Consider the following 11,848-nt stretch of genomic DNA (forward strand, 5'->3'; position numbering starts at 1 on the left):
CTCAAAGGCTCTTGCAAATTTTGTGCAGAGAAACATTTTGGATTAGAAGAGAGCCGTTAAACTGGAAAGGGCCAAGACTTGACTCCCTTCTCCAGAGTCACAATGAACTCGTGCCAAGCAGTGGTAAAATACTGCTTAATTTGTACCTTCTTTCATAAAAACCACAAATTTTATTAGCACTGCGTTCAAGCCAGCCATTTGATGCGCCATTCCTGGCTATATTTCCGTTTGGGATTCAGCTGTATTCTTGTCATACTGCTTTTTTCACCTGCATGTCTTCGAGTGCTCAGTAACCGCTTTACCAAAGGATCCGGACACGGGGTGACAGCGGACGTGCTGTTCCGTCACCCCATGAACCATTTAATTCGAATAAAATAGAACAAAACAGTTCAGTTGGAAGGGCCCTTCAGAAATCATCTACCCCAACTGCCTGACCACGTGCCTTTGTACAAATAGCCACAAGAGCCACAAATTACAATAATCCTACATCATATATACGTTAGTGCGTATATATATGTATCAGTATATATATATTTCTAGCATGAATTAAAAAAAAAAAACAGCCTCTGGAGCTAGATAGGCGTCCTATAATTCATATAAATTAATCAGGAAAAGATTGAACATTCTGGGCTCCACGAGGCAGCAAACGGCCAGGCTGTGTATCTTTAAAAGCAAATATGCCTCAGTTCAGCTCAGTTCAGTGGGGGTGGTTAAAAGGCAGCTGTTGGAACAGAGGGAAGTGATGCTGACTTTCATTTTCTTTGCATTCAGTTCCCCTCGTGCTCGGGTAGGGATAGTGCACGGGGCTCTTCCACAGCTCGTGTTTTTAGGTGGAGGTTAACGAGGAGCCTGAGCGAGGGTTTACAGCTGAGATAAATCTCTAACGTAATAGCAGCTACGGTAACGAGTAGGAAGAGGTCTCGTGGGAGGGCAAGGGATGTGGATGCTCGTCAGCCGCCGCCAGCCACCCTTACCCATCAGTTGGTCTGAGGAAGGAAGTTCAGCGGTTTTTTACGTTTCAGCCCCAGCCTTCCCTGCAAGGGTGGTACCTGTGCTGCAGCTCTTGGTTTTCACGCCAAGGGAGAAGGACATCGGTGGGTTTCAGCTCTGCTGGGCTGGATTTAACTGAAGCAACAGAAGGTGCAAAATCTGTTAGTGAGAGATTATGTGGCCTTTCCTATTCATGTGAGAAAAAGTCTGAGGAACTCCACTGCTTCTCCTGAGGTAAACGCCAGCAGAACTGCAGCTCAGGGAAAAACAGCTGCAAAGGCAGCTTTCGATCCCAGTTTTGTATGGGAAGGGCACCTGAGGAACGAAACGGCAGCTGCAGAGCTCTAACTTAAGGTAGTTATCTGCAGGCTGCTGGCAAATCGCAGGCACAGCTCCCCTTCCTGTGAGCTCGTCTCCCTTCCGCAGTAAGAGAAAGGTCTGATTCTTCGTTTGTATCCGTAGCACTGGTGCTGATTTTGTTTACAAAGCTCTCCTGTTTTGTCACTGCTGAGTCCTTGATCCCTTCTTGGTGAGATCCTCCTCTTAACATCAGGTTAGAGATGACTGCTGCACTGGGAAGTCTTCGCTGCCCAGCGTAATGGGTTGTGTGAGGCTAACTTTTAGAAACTCGCTGCTGGTCACTTGCTCTTGTGATGACTCAGAAAGAAAGGGAACCTCCCCCCAAATCTCATGTACGGATGGAGAAACAATGCCCCCTGACGTGAGGCACCAGGGGTGCCTCAAGCGTCTCGGTGTGATGTAGCAGTCACAGATCCCACTATCTTGTAGCACAGTTTCTGAAGCAGGGCACCAGCAACGTTCGTCAGCGCTAGTCCAAGCCTAACCACCGGAGAAACTCAAACCCGCTTCCATTTCACTCCAGAACTCCTGGATTCTTCTAGCTCTGCTGTTGATCGCCTCATTCAGGCAACTGCGGAGTCTTCTGCAGAGAAATCAACACAGCAGGGGCTCATCTGTAGAGGGGTGTATCTCAGCAGAGGCATTAGAAATATAAATGAAGGCAATCCCAGCCTTGGTTTGACCAGGGACAACTGCAGAGCCTTGCAACTGCGGCTACATAGTGTAGTGCGTGTCACATTAGCCAGGGCTAAAGAAGACGTAGAGGTACCGCCGACTCTTGCCAGGGTTCCCCCAGTTACCGCACGCCTGGGACATCTTCGTCTGCCCGGGCGTCCTTTCGCCTCTCTGGCCTGAGGACGGTTCCTTGGGCAGAGAAGTGGAAACAGGAAGCCTCCTGCAAGTTTCTCCCACTTCTGGAGATGCAGTTTGACCCCTTGGAGCAGCTGGAGAGAAACAGGATGTCAGTGACCCATGTTTGCTGGCAACTCCAGCGTGTTCCTGACGAGCCAACAGACTGGGTCAGGATACTTGTTTGCTTTCCAGCCCACTAGGGAGTTTTCCGTGCAGACCAATTGCACTCCTTCCAGTGTGAAAATCACTGGTGTTTGAACCACTCTGTTTATTGCTTAGTGCTGGTATTGGAAACTGGCAGAAGTCTATAAGCAATCTTTCTTGGCCAGGCTTGTCCTTGTATGAGAAAAACAGAATTCAGATGTGGAACAACAACAAAATCCAGTTTTATTTTGGCCGAGATGACTCCTCTGACTGACTTCGTGTTAGGACTGGTGACAGCCTAGAGAGGATCGCCGGTCGGGAGCTGCTGTTGCAGAGAACGGCTTTGCCGCGCGTCACTGTGCCTTGCTTCCAGCCACGCTCGGAGGGGTGGCTCGCAGCCAACAGGCAGCACATTTCTATCTGCTTTACCGCTTTCTGGAGCTAGGTTTTCGGTGGTCATTTTGCAGACTGGTATTTCAGTCTTCCTGCGGGAAAAAGGTGAAATTGAGGCTGTCTTATCTGATCCTCTGTCCACTTCCCAAGGACAAGCCCTAGATACACAAGGACATTTCCCCCGTTGTCCTGGACCACATCTAGGCGTTTCCACTAGTGCCAGGCAGGGGTAGCAAGCTGCCTGGTCATTACTGGAAATAAGTTCAGGTATGGTCGTTAGAGAACAAGATGAGATGAAGCCGGGTTTAATCTGAGCCCGTTTGTTAACCTTTAACAAGCTCTTCTTTGATCAGATAATAACTGAACACTGAGAAGATGTTGTACGCAGGTCCTACATACCTCTTCCTTCATTTTTCTGCGTTTTGGTAATTTGGCTCATTCGACCACATGCGTAGGAAATCTGTGATTCCAAGAAGCTCTACAGTTGGAAGTAGGGAGGTTTTGCTGTTCTGTGAACGTTATGCAATTTCACATCACCTGCTGAAGCTCACCACGACAGGTAAACCTTCTCAAGTTTTCCATTAAAAAGCAGCCCCTTGCTCTGTGGGGCTCTGGGTAGTTTCTTTCCTATAGAAGTTTGCCGAGATCAGGTTTAAGCATCCTAAAATGTTTCCCACCCTCCAGATGAGGGACATCTTTATCAGAGGATTGCATTTCAAGCCTAGGAGTTCTCCAGTCACACACTGCCTTTTTTTTCTAGCATCACGAGCAGTTGATTAAAAGGGTTTTAAAAGTTAATGGATTTCTTTCTCGGTTAAATTTGATCATTCATCATACTTACTAGGAGAAGAGGCATTTTGCACGCGACTGAATCCAAGCACCCACAAAAAACTGCCTGGAAATCCCCAGCAAAGTAACAGCAAAGTCCAGCAGGCTTTATTGCAAGGACTGGTTTGCTCTGAGACGGCAGCAGAGGGTGCTGCCTCCCCAGGGCAGGGGAAGGCTGCACAAGGCGCCCTCGAACCACCAAGGAAGCCCGTCAGAGCTTCTGGGAGCTCACTTTTACTTTTATTTATCAATCTAGTTATATTTTCTAGGCAAAACTAGCTGTTCACGATCAGTGATACCTGGTTTGCAGGAAGGGCATGGAGAGAGCAACCATTTTTTTGCAGTGGCCAGTGCATGTTTGTATTTCTCCCAGCTTTGGAGGACGCTAGTATTGAATCGTGCTTGAGGTAAGGTGCGGACTTACTGTCAGAGCACCGCCTGGTATTTGGGAGACAAGTTTTCCTCCCAGTTTTGGCACGATCAGATGGCCGAATGTGACAGGTTGCTTCACTATCACGTGCCTTAATAGCTCTGCTTTTCGGACAGCGCTTTTCTCGTCCTTCGCTGTGCAGCCGTGTACAAGCCCGGGGCTGTGTGGTGTCCCAGGAACCATCAGGGACAGGACAGCCGCTTTGGGGGTTCCGTCGGGGCTTTCTGTATCGTCCCAGCTGCCTCGACTGGAAGCCGGTCTGCCAGATGGGAGCACCAGCCCAGCACCTCTGCCGCCAGGGGCTGCGAGCAAACCTCTCTTCCCACCTCCGCAAGCAACAGTTGCTCTCTTAGCACAGCCCAAACCCTTCTGGCTCACCAGTCTCTCCTTGCATGCACCAGTTTTCCCTGTGCCCGGCTTAAGGACGGCTCGAAGCAGCAGTCCTTTGAGCCAGACCCGTCCTCGCTGCTGTCCCTCGGCCCGGAGCAGCAGGGAGAGCATCCAAGGCAGGATGCGGCCCGCAGATGGCACTGGCCTTCCACCATCGGTGTCCAAGGGCTGAGCATCTGCCCCTGGCTGCCCGGACATGACTAACCCAGCTTAACCCTTGGGCTGCCAACAACAAACACCCACGGCCCCACGCTTCTTATGTCACCGCTTGGCAGTGGGTGGCTGAAGACGTCGCCAGCAGGCTGCAGGTTTTATTTATTGACTTTGATGCTGTGCTCTGCACTTAATGAGGGAGGGCTTTAATAACGCGCTGCCTGCAATGGTGTGCGACCAGCAACAGGAGGCTCTCTGCCTCCGACACCGAGAAGGGGTGCTGAGGTTGCTCGGTTCAAGTCAAGCTCCTCTGGTTTTGCAGTTTTCCCTAAAATAACCAGACCTGGCCCAGAGCTCTGCAACTGAGCAAACACGGTGCTCAGACTTCTCTCCTCCTCGGAGAAGCACTCTCGGCCTGAATGTAGGATCTGTTACAGCTCGAGAAGCTGTGGTTTTCTTTTTTATTTCCCTTCTGCTAGCATCTTGGAGCCCTAATAAAGATGCAGACTTCATTTTGCCACTAGATGAGCGAGCAACGGGATGGGAAGGTGTCTGTGCATTGGTGTGGGGCGGTGAGGGGGGAAGAACTGACCGATTTTCTAAAGGGTCTGCGTCTTCTCTTCTCCCTGAAGGAGTAGGTGGCTTTTTTGTTGCGACCACGCTGCTGCGCTGCGTGTTGTTGAAAAGCTGGTTCTGGCTGCGGGCAGCAAGCCCCGTGGAAAATTTTAGCCTTCCAGCCGGAAGATGACCACTGTCAGAGCTGAGAAGAGAGCAGTAAACTGGTCAGGAGCTTGAGGGACTGGTTTGTGACAAAAGGCTGAATCAGGTGGCGGGGAGGGGCTGATAGGCATGCTTGGAAGATGCCCAAGGAAGGAGGAAGATGTTGAGGGGACATAAGCAGGTAAATAACTATAACCAAAGGGATGAAAGAGAAGGGAAATACAGGATGACTGCAGGAAAAACACGAGCCCGCTGAACTTTCATTATGTTCCTACAGCCCTGGGAGATGTCCCAGCACCGTGGTCATAGCACTAGGAAAAGACCCAAGGAATCTTGTGTTGACCCTAGAGCTGGGCTGGACGGGACTCCAAGAGTCTTCTCTTTTGCTGCCTTTCCTGTGATTATTTCTGTTACACGGGGGGCAGAGCGGGGTCTGCTTTGGACTAACAACGCCAACCTGCTGCTTTTGAAAAACAAGTGCCGAGGCTGTGCTGGTGGGAGTGGGAACTGCACAAAGTCAGGGGCTGGTTCCGTCACCCGCGTCAACCACAGCCTGCTGGAGCCGCTGGGCTCTGACGTGGCTGAGAGCCCCGGGTTGAGGCAGGGGGGCTGCAGTGGTTGATCAGCAGTGCTCTGTAGGTCAGCGGCGATCCCAGCGTCTGCAGCCCCCGTGTTTCGATTTCCACATTGATAAGGTGAGCCACGGGGCGTTCAGAGACACAGCGTGGTCATGACTTCGGCCGGCTCGAAGGGAGGACAGGTCTGGACCGTCACCCTGAGACCTGAGCGACTTGTGTTTGTCCCTCCGCAGGTTACCTGCACCTCACCTTGGCCGTGTTTTCTCTGTTTCCCTGCATGGTACGTGGTCTCACACGGGAATTAGAGGATGTTCTGTATTGTACCGAGGGCTGTGGAAGTTGGTAGCCATCAAACAGGACTTTTTCCTAGCGCAATGTTCTTTTCTTTTCCTTTCTGCCTTTCCTGTTCTGGGATTTACTTCCTCCCATGGTCCCAGCTCCACTCCCAGCAGGAGCACAACGTTGGAAAGCCCGGCTGGAAAATTCCTGCTCTAAAGTGCTCGTGGGGGAAAAGGGAGGGGATCTTATTCTGAAAGCCGTCCGTGGGGCATTTACCTTTACTACTGACACAGGGCCCCCTGTAGTGTTGTCTGCATCTAGTGAAGCCGTATCGCCACAAAACAAGTCTGCCAGATGCTACAAGCTTTCACCCACTTCGCACCACTGGATCCAGACCCACAATCCTGCTCACTGTCGTTTTGGACTTGCCCCGGACGTGCAGATTTACCTAATTCTGAGGGAGAGGGTGGCGCTGGACAGAACATCCCTGCCTGATTTTGCAAATCCACCTTTGTGACCCGTGCTGCGGTCACGACTGCACAAGCGCCCGGTTCTCCGGCCAGCGGCTGTGCCTGCCCTTGCTCCTGGGCCGGGTTCCCCACCTCCCGTGGCTGGTAAGGGCGCTGCAGCATCCGCTCGGTGTCGTGTTAAACCCTGAGCTCTTCCCTTATTCCACCACCTCCTCCCACACACGGAGGGATGCTGCCAGAATGCCAGAGGCACGGCAGCGGGGAGCCAGGCTTTGCTCTCCTGAGCTGGGAGACGGGCAGACAGAGACAGTGCTGGGAGCAGTCAATGGAGCGAGGGAGAGCCAAGGCTGCCAGACAGACGCAGACAATGCGCAGTCAACAGGCAGAGCTTCTGTCCTGCCCAGACGGACAGACGGAGACTATCAGGCTGAGGAGCCGAGATAACCGAGCCTCCTCAGGCAAAGGGAAGGATGTGGCAGGGGGAAGCGCTGCCTGTCCTATCTTGTTCCTGCTGTGAAACCAGCGATGGGTTGCAGCGGGAGCAGGAGTGCACCCTGACTGCCCAGCGCGGCACAATTCAGCTGGAGGCTGGAATGTCTGCTGGAGTGAACGCAGGCCTGGAGACGGGCGGCGTGGCGAGGTGGTTGCTCTTCCTAGCTCAGCCTGCAGCTGGCTGTGCAACCTCAGGCAAGTCGCTTCTCCTGTCCCTGGGACACATTTCTGCAGCAGCTAGCACGAAGCTAATTCCCTGAATTCCTCGGGGTCTTTCCATGCTATTCTTGTGCACGTGCTAATCACAGTCGGGCCCGTTTTAAGTTGGGAAACCCCAGTCAACAAGAACTGCGTCCATCAGGAGTGTTACGGAGCAGAGACACGCGGGGCAGGCCCCATCGCTTCTTGGCCAACAGCCCCGCATTTGCTCCCATAAGCAAAGCTGTGTTTGGCTTGGTCAGTCGATTTTCTGCATGGGAGTTCTCCCCATGGAGCCGGCTTGTGCAGGAAGTTTTGCTGATGATTCAGCAGGTGATGCTGCTCTTTCTGAGTCACTCCCAAGGCGGGCTAGGAGGGGGGAGATGATGCTAGCGGAGATGCTCTCAGCCAGACCAGCTTCAAACCTGATGGCTTAGGTCATTAGCTGCCCCGTGATAGCTTACGATACTTGTTATCCAAAACTGATAAGAGGAATTGCTGTGTTGCTCTTGTGCTCCGTCCCAAGCTGGATTTGTTTCAGTTGGAAGATTGCGAATTTGCAATCAGTGCGGGCAAAGGGCTTGAGGACTTTTTTTCTTGGCCATCCACTGAGAAGGACACTTGTTCCCTCCCTAGAGTTCACTACCTGTAAAACTGAGGTGGTCCTGTTTGGGATTAAATGCTGAGAAACCCATTCATTAAATTCTGGGTCGTGTTTGCACCACCTCAGAGGACAATTAGATAAGGAGAATATCTAAATTACAATGTGGTAGTAGCAAACAGGACAAATGACGAAATTTTCTTGTTGCCCTGCACCTGCGTGTGATCCTTAGAAGCAAGAGCTTCCGTGCTGCTTTTCCATCTTTGCATCCAAGCTTTCAGGGCCAAACGTGGTCCTGGCATAAACGTATGCTAGATCTATAGGCAACAGTCACAGACGGGATCGAATTCCCAGTTCCTCTTCAGGTCAATGGAATCACATTTGTTTGAACTGTGGATCTGGGCATCCACTGGGAAATCCCTTTAGTGTGTCGTTCCACTGACAGCCACAGGCTGCTTCTCCTCTCCTCTTTGCTCTGCTCTGCCCCAAAGAGGCTGAACTCCTGGATCCTGCAGGTTTTTAGAGGGACCAGGGCGTCAGCAGACCCTCTCTGTGCATCGAGCAGCCAGTTGGGCACTGAGCTCTTCCTTCCCCGGCCGTGTGAATAGAGATGAACAGAGAAATGTCTTTCATCACCTTGGATTCTCAGCAGGCTTGGGAAAAGCCAAGCACTGAGCAGAGGACTCCAGCTGCCTCAGAGTCAGCCCACGGCTGGCTTTCATGTTCCCTGAAACTGGTAGAAAGTCTTCACACCCCACGTGCTGTCATCTGAGGGACTGAGGCAGGTACCAGCATCCCCAGAACAGCACAGAGAAACCTTGCTAAGGCTGTTGTCCCTGCTTCAGCTTCGTGTGGTCTCGGCCATGCTGAGAGCTGTGTGCTGCAGGACTCACTGGAGGTGTCCCAAAGGGATGAAGGGAGCTCTCTGCTTGCTCAGAAGGACAGGACAGTGTGTGCTTGGCTCGTACGGGCACCTCACAGAGCTCCAGCAGGGGCTGCTGCTATCTCTGCCTGCCATGGGCTCCTCTGCAGGCACGCTTGGGCTTTTGGGGCTCAAGGCAGCTACTGGTATCCAGGACTTTCCTGAGAGGTTAAAATCTGCCCATCTTTATAGGAACAGAAAGCCTGGAGCCTCAGCTGCTGCTTACCAGCAGGACCAAGAGCTCTGAACTCCAAACACCCTTTCCCTCTGTAATTACATTTTATTTTTAGGTGTCCCTTCCTTTTTCTATTTCAAGCCCGCATCCTCCGCAGAGTAAACCGGAGAAGGTGCACCGAGCCGAACCCGCTGTGTTTGGGAAGCAGTAAAACGAGGCTTCTAAACTGGGCTCGGAGGCGTAGGAGCCACTGGCGAAGGCTGGCAGGGAGCCCTGGCGCAGCGCAGACCGCAGCTCTCCCTGCACGAGGCTGCGAGAGCCGCTTCGGGGCGAGGGAGGCAGGGGGAGCGTCGAGCTGCGGCCGTCTCGGAGGAACGCAAGGGGCTGTCTGGGCTTCTTGCTGAGCAGGTGGATGCGTGCACCGTGGGCCTCGTGATTTCCCAGCTGGCTCTAATCCTCGGGTGATTCGTGCGGCAGAACTTGGTTTCGTTCCTAGATGTGCAGAGCTCCATGGCTTTAGTGATGGATCCTGTTCCATCTCTGGAGCACCGAGGAAGCTGGTGGTTGTCCCAGCTCCCCTGAGCTGCACCAAAAAGGGAGCTTCTCTTTCTTTAGAGCAGCTTTGAGGCCCCTTCGCTTTCCATTTGTATTTGTATGACCTGGTAATGAGCTTGCTTGGTGCTCTGTGGATTGAAAAACACTATGACAGGGCAGAACATTTCCCAGACAGTGGCAAGAGGTCATCGGAGCTCCCCTGCACTGCAGACTGGTCACGCTGAAGCCCTCGGGTGGTTTTTACCTAACTGGCCATCCTCAGGTCCTTCCCACATCCCTGCAGTGAGGAGACTCATCCCACAACGGGATCACCACAAGCTGCTGGTAGAATGAGACAGGTTTCTCCTGGCTGCTCTTGGCTAAACCAAACTTCTTATTGTGCTAACACCTCAGGGCTAAGAAATGCTGATTAGCCCCAGATTCCTCTACAGATTTTCTCAAACAGAGTCACTAGGTCAGCCCTGACTTGTAGGGAACCCCTTGCTGCTGAGCTGAGCTGTGCAAGGGTCGATGCTGGAGCCCCTCTACATCCTTTTGCCAAGAGGCTTCAACTCTGCCATCCCGGCGTAGATTCTGCCCTGCTTCCCGAGGGAACAGCCTCTGCAGAGACAAGGGGAGAAAGGCAAGAGGTGCTGGGCTGCTTTTGCATTCCCCCACCCGATGTTCAGGCTGAACCAGCCCCTCACTCCGAGCATGAATGTAAAAAGCCTTGGGAGCGCCCTGCGTCGTAGCTGGCTCCCACGGGACGCCGCCGAGGCTGGAGCAGCCCAGAGCCTCTGCGGCATCACGGCCTGGGCTGCATCTCTGTCCCGCTCCCCTCGTTGTCCGCCTGCTTTCTTGCAGGCTTTCGGAGCTTCTGGGGTCTGTGAGACAATGGTTGGGCCTGGAAGAGCAGATTTACCATTGCAGATGGTTTCAGTTAGTGCTCAAGACACATTAAAGCCAGCAAGGGTTTATATTTAGCTGGGCTTCTTTAGGAGGAAAGCCTTTTATCCTCCTGGCTGGTCATCCATCAAGCCCTTGGGAGGGCGGGGTCGTGTCTCCAAATAGATCCCACGGACGAGCAGCCACTGTGAAAACCACATTTCCTCCTGGGAGGGCCCTCCAGAGACAGGCGCTCGCTGTGGCGAGGCCTCTGGTCGCCAGTCTTAGAGCGGGCTGGTCACGGGAGCTGGCAGCAGCACAAAGCAGAGGCAGGGACGTAACCAACTTGGGTCCTGTCTTGGCATCGTGGCATTTAAAGGGCCTCGCGGCCCCGATCCTACAGCTCTTGCTTCTACGGCCTGGAATGGAAGCCGCAGTTGGACGTTTTCAGCTGGTTTTAGCCAAGAAATAACACGGGCAGCCAATCTAGTCGGGGATCTGGTAGCTACTGGGGGGTGAAGCTACTGGTCTACTGGAGGGACAAGCAGTTGCATGGCTGTGATGGAGTCCTCTGAGATGCCCACTGCAGCTGGCAGTCTTGCTCTTTCTCAGGGTTGCAAGGCTTATGCCCTCTCACTGGTCCAGGTAGCAGCTAAAGGGAAGATGCTGATGGCAAGGAGAGTTTTACAATGAACTGCCGGGTGGCTCTGCTGCAAAGGCCTCTGAAGTCCTAGCTGCGTGTTTGTCACTTCTTAGCACAGCTCCGTTGCGTTTCTGGCTCTTCAGGTAGCACAGATGCATCACTGCAAAGTGGATCTTCGAAGTAAGTCCATGGCATCCTCTCGGGAAGGCTTGCACTGCCAGCGTCCTCCTGGCATTGCTGGCGCCTTGCTGCAAGGAGTTCGCAGTGCTGAGGCTTTAGCCATGGCTGGGAAAAAATTCAGGGGAGGAGAAACCTGCTGTCAAGGACAGGAAAAGTTACTTGGCTGGAAGCTCCTTTTACTCACGCCAGTATAAATTCTAGTGGATTTACTTCAGGTTTATATTGGCATCGGTGAGAGGGGAGTTGGACCCTGTTCCTGAGTTTCACAGCCCTTGTGAGAGCATGAGTGCATTTGATCGTTATAACTCCCTTGGCTTTTTTGAGGACTGTGCATCACTGATGTTGTTCTAATTGCCACAGATGGATTAGGAACCCCAAATTGTCCCGGTTCATCCCAGCAATTGCAATTCCCACCACCGCCAGCACGGTGCTCTACCCCAGCAGTAGCAAAGGGTGATTTTTTAGACTCTCCGGACACTGATGTCTGAAGTCTACAGGGTAAATTACAGCTCTGGGGCAGCAGGACCCATCTTGAATTACACTGCTGATTCTAAAGAGGTTCCCTCCCCTGGGAAACTACCAGGGCACTTGGGAGGGGCTCTGTGTGTGCACAAGCAAAACCAGTTTGGAA

At 52.6% G+C, this 11,848-nt stretch overlaps 1 long non-coding RNA gene across 1 annotated transcript in view; it reads right to left on the minus strand.

Moving 5' to 3' along the window:
- LOC308181784 overlaps nucleotides 1–11,031 on the minus strand; it is a 15,750-nt gene extending 4,719 nt beyond the window's left edge. Inside the window, exon 1 of the long non-coding RNA XR_013941586.1 lies at nucleotides 147–11,031. This is a non-coding gene — a long non-coding RNA (uncharacterized lncRNA). The remainder of the gene's footprint in view (nucleotides 1–146) is intronic.
- Between the last annotated feature and the right edge of the window lie 817 nt (nucleotides 11,032–11,848).

This window comes from Anser brachyrhynchus (assembly GCF_964034855.1).
Source record: "Anser brachyrhynchus genome assembly, chromosome: 22".
In the NCBI taxonomy this organism is placed as follows: domain Eukaryota; kingdom Metazoa; phylum Chordata; class Aves; order Anseriformes; family Anatidae; genus Anser; species Anser brachyrhynchus.